The sequence below is a fragment of the Euprymna scolopes genome, chromosome 46 (genome assembly GCF_053919585.1).
Source record: "Euprymna scolopes isolate OS-2025 chromosome 46, ASM5391958v1, whole genome shotgun sequence".
In the NCBI taxonomy this organism is placed as follows: domain Eukaryota; kingdom Metazoa; phylum Mollusca; class Cephalopoda; order Sepiida; family Sepiolidae; genus Euprymna; species Euprymna scolopes.
This window is the reverse complement of record NC_136527.1, coordinates 71,256,934-71,261,991: the sequence shown is the minus strand read 5'-3', so window position 1 is coordinate 71,261,991 and position 5,058 is coordinate 71,256,934. Positions and strand designations below refer to the sequence as shown.

The following is a 5,058-nucleotide window of genomic DNA, read 5'->3' as shown; positions in this document are numbered from 1 at the left end:
TCTCAGCCATCACTGACGAAGGCCAGAGGGATAGTTGGCCGAAACGTTGTGAATAAACAAAAACCAATAAAAGATATAAAAACAACAACTAATAATGATGAGACTAATAGTCCGAAAAAAAAAATAAATAAAAAATAAAATAAAATAAATTAAAATATTGAAAAATTGGCTAAAAACCTTAATTCCTTCACACCGTTTTTTCACTGATATTTTTGAAAGTCATGCCCTCTTTTCAATTGACTAGCCTTAATTAAAACCTTCGCCACTTCCAGTTTGGCAATGGACTCAATGGCAGAGATGCCACAGGCAGGTTCAACTGCCTACTACCACTTTGTTTTAAACAACACACAGCTCCAAACACCCAGGCAATTCCAGGAACTCAGGTTAGTTACCACAATATTAGCGAACCTGAACAAGAATCATCCCTTATAATTTTAATCGGTATTCTGCAGTTGGCATTTGTTTGTGATCCAACATAACATAGTATAACTACCCCCAACCTCACTATGTTAAGAACAGCTTTCAGAATAAACATGCCCAACTTTGAAAACTATACTACATACTAAAACATACTATAAAAATTATAAGAGGGGTGATTCTCGTTCAGGTCCGCCACAATTTTTTTCTTTCAAATATTTTCCAGGCTGTTTACATGTAATCGCCTTAAAAAATAGAATAACAGTTTTAAGGAGGGTAAGCATTTGGGTGTGATAGTAAAACAAACAAATGATTCATTCATAAGTAATCTTGAAAAATGATAAAAAAGGTAAAAATTTAATTAAAAAGACGTGTATTTTCTTAAGCATGTTTTATTTAAAAAATAAAATCAGGTTCTTATTTAGAAAAATTCTGAAAATGCAGACAAATCTTTATGATGAACATACTTGTTATAAAATAAAGATGTCATATTCCCAAAATCATGTAAATTGACCAAATATTATTTTAAGTAAGGAAATCAAATTTTATTATGAAGTGAGATGCTATTTTTCTATCTGCCATCTTTTATAAATAAGAGGAAGACAACCCAATTCGCACTATCGAGATTAAAATCAGCTAATAATGGATACAATTTTGGTACTTGTACAGTTTAATCAACACATTCAAAAATGAAAATATTGAAAAAAATGTTATATTGTGCATATCCGTTTTGGACTGACGATCTCTGAAAAATTTTTTATTTAATTTGATCAAGTATTTTTTTTTTTACAGCGGAAAAACACGTTCTTATGAGAACACGTTATAGTCAACCATTATGGAATTTTTTGAACACGCCACGGGGAGATAACTCCATACAAAGCACCAATACTCGCTCCCCCATCTTTATCACTAGCTTTTCTTCCTAAAAATTGAACCTTTTCTGCTCGGTTTCATAACAAATTGTTTTTCCGCTGTAAAAAAAAAAAAACAAAAAAAACTACTTGATGAAATTAAGTGAAATTTTTTTTTCGGAGAACTTCGTTCCATAACTGATATGTGCAATATAACCTGTTTTTGATATTTTCATTTTTTAATGTCTTGATTAAACTGATTTTTGGAATATGAGATCATCAATCCATGATGATATGTATTAAGATTTTTCTGTATTTTTGTTTTTTAAATTAAGTCGAATTCTAAATAAGCTATGGAATTCGATATTAAAAAGAATTAATGATAATTTTACAGAATCAATCTGGTTACCAATTAAGAGTTTGTGTGTGTGTATATGTATGTATGTGTGTGTGTGTGTGTTTATGTTATTTCACGGGTTGCTCGAGTATCCTGGAAACTATTTTGGCATTGAAAACCATCACAAATAATCAGAGGAGAAACCTGAGTGAGATCCCAGAAATTTGAATAACACTCATTTTTTCATGGCCTAAATATGCAGAAAAAGGTTTTCAGATCAATTTGAAGACGGGGGGGGTAATTCTATAAAAATAAGAAAATTTGGTGTTTCTACAGAATTGGGACAAGATTTTGTAGTCGATAAATGGAGTTTGCAGATAAAATAAAAAAAAACAATGGTTTCAACTGATTTGTTTTTTTGTCAATTCTAATAAATTACAATCGTAGCTTCCTAATTATGCAGTCGAAATTACCTGAATATTACTGAATTATTAAAAAAAAACAACTTTTATTGCGTTAGCAGGTGAAGAATTGCCGCCATCTTGTTTAAATCAAAACAGGAAACTACCTCCATTTTGAACTCTCCTGCGTCTTACGATCGTTTTAACCAAATTCTATTTTTTATCTTATTTAATATATATTTTTCTACCTTACCGAGTTTTGTAATTTTTCGATAAAATCATCTTAAAAATACGAGGAATACGTACATACCATTGTTTTTATATGAAATTCAGTTTTACGAGTTCCGAAATTTTGTCCCAATAGTGTAGAAGTGGCAAAAATTTAATTTGTGGCAAACAGGTCAGCACAAAGAAGTTTAAATAAGAATTTAAAAAAAAGAGACTAAAATTGTGAGAATTTTGAATAGTTTGACTTGTTTGATACCATTGTTTTCATGTGAAATTCAGTTTTATGATTTCAGAAATTTCGTCCCAATAGTGTACAAGCGCCCTTTTTTCTTTCTTTTTTGTTTTAATTATGTGTTGGTATACTTTGGTGATTTTTTTAAAAAACTAACATATTTTAAGTAAAAACATCGTTATGTACTTACTTGTCATGGAGAAATTAGTATGTATTATTAAAAAAAAAGAAAGATTCGAATAAGAACCATGTGTTCTTCAAAATCAATTTGACAATGGCTTTGTTGTCGTTGAGGTATTGTGAGAATTGTTTGAATTACTGAGAGTAGGTCGGTGGGGAAGAAAGGAATGCTGGTAGCTATGACCAACATGGCCGGTGGTCTGTTAAGCCACAAACTAGGTGCCTATTCCTTACAAGTTGAATTGACATTCCAGTCACACTTGAATTTCGTTGAAGAGCGTTTGGATATATAAAGAGAGTGACCACTATACGGTTGTTCGTGTTGTTATCTTTCAGAGAAACTACGCTTCGACCACCGTTACTGATCTGTTACTTTTACAAGGAAAGACTGCTTGTAAGCAACGTCGACATTTTGTTGCAAGACTTCAAGCGGCTTTTCTTTCCCTCCCCCCCACTTGTCGGTAAGCTAATTCCGACAAAACAGAAAATTATTTCCTTTTGTTTATCTAGCCCCATAGCACATATATGTCAATACTTCAATACAATTACACATTGCAAACTAATCATTTTAAAAATTAATAGTTTAAATGGACAAGAATTACAGAAAAAAAAAAAAGTAACATTGGATTTTTATATGTCGGAATTAGTTTACCGACAAGTGTTTGGGGGGGGGGAAGAAAAGACATTTGAAGCCTTGCAACGAAATGTCGACGTTGCTTACAAGCAGTCTTTCCTTGTAAAAGTAACAGATGAGTAATGATGGTCGCGAAGTGTAGTTTGTCTGAAAAGACAACAACAACAACCTTTTATCTACCCAAACTCTCTTCAATGAGATTCAAGTGTGACGTGAATGTCTATTTAACTTGTAAGGAATAGGCACCCAGTTTCTTTACTTAACGGACCACTGGCCGTGTTGGTCACAGCTCCCAGCATTCCTTTCTTCCCCACCGATCAACCCTCGGTAAGTCAAACAATTCTCACAATACCTCAATGACAACAAAGCCATTGTCAAATTGATTTTGAAGAACATATGGTTCTTATTCGGACCTTTTTTTTTTTAATAATACATACTAATTTCTCCATGATAAGTAAGTACGTAATGATGTTTTCACTTAAAATATGTTAGTTTTTTTAAAAAATCACCAAAGTAAACCAGCAGATAATTAAAAAAAAAAAGAAAGAAAGAAAAAGGGGCGCTTCTACACTATTGGGACGAAATTTCTGAAATCATAATACTGAATTTCACATGCAAACAATGGTATCTACGTATTCCTCGTATTTTTAAGATGATTATATCCAAAAATTACGAAAATCGATAGGGTAGAAAATCATTTATTAAAGAAAATAAAAAATAGAATTTGATGAAAACGATCATAAGACACAGGAGAGTTCAAAAATGGAGGTAATTTTCCGCTTCGATTTAAATCAGATGGCAGCAATTATTCACCTACTAACACGATTAAAGTTGGTTTTATTTTATTTTATTTTTTTTCAATAATTCAATAATATTCAGGTAATTTCGACTTCATAATTTGGAAGCTACCATTGTAATTTATTAGAATTAACAAAAAAAAAAACAAAAAAAAAACAGTAGAAACCATTGTTTTTTTTTTCTATCTGCAAACTCCATTTATCGATTACAAAATTTTGTCTACATATTATATAAGCTCCCAAAAAAGTATTTATAATTATTTACAACTGAAAATATTTAAAGTTTTCATAACAAAATACCTGACATAGGCATATTTCGTCTTCTAGAAAAACGGTCAAATTGTAATAATTTTTCGGATAGTTTACCTTTCAATTATGTGGCAAGTTGGCTTCTTTGTTGAAGAGTGACACGATTCGTAACTTTTCATGCATTTATGACAGGGTAGTGAACGCTATTGAGCAGAAGAATAACAAAGACGCGTCTCGAAATGGAAGACATCTTGGTTGGATGAATTAGCAGCAGCAGCAGCGGCGGCGGAAGTAGTATTTTTTTTTTCTCCGCACTAAATATCCCCAAGCAACACTTGGCCTTTGGGTCAAGATCAAAGTGTAGTATCTGTTCTTCAGATGCTACACTTTGATTTCTTGTTCTCTGTTAATGGAGACGAAATCCTTCGCGACTGAGACAATTTTTCTTTTCCCCCACGTTAAAAAACGACCCTGGTGTCTAACTCTGTCCCGCGGGGGAGGCATTGTAAATAGGAACAACCATCTGTTATTAGATTAGATTTATTATCCAAGTTTATATCAAATAAATTGTTCGATTTGTGACATGACTTGCTGCTAGTATTGATCCGCGCTATTTTTTTTAAATAATATTTTCAAGTTTAATTAAAGTTTTATGATATCTTTTCAAGTTTTAATATTTTCAAGTTTAATTAACGTTTTATAATATTAAAGTTCAGAATACGTAAAAAAAAA

At 31.7% G+C, this 5,058-nt stretch overlaps 1 protein-coding gene across 1 annotated transcript in view; it reads right to left on the bottom strand.

Moving 5' to 3' along the window:
* Positions 1–4,572, bottom strand: part of LOC145271197 (uncharacterized) — a 12,249-nt gene extending 7,677 nt beyond the window's left edge. Inside the window, exon 1 of the mRNA XM_080126725.1 lies at positions 4,444–4,572. The gene's annotated coding sequence lies outside the window, so the exon portion shown is untranslated. The remainder of the gene's footprint in view (positions 1–4,443) is intronic.
* Positions 4,573–5,058: the final 486 nt, after the last annotated feature.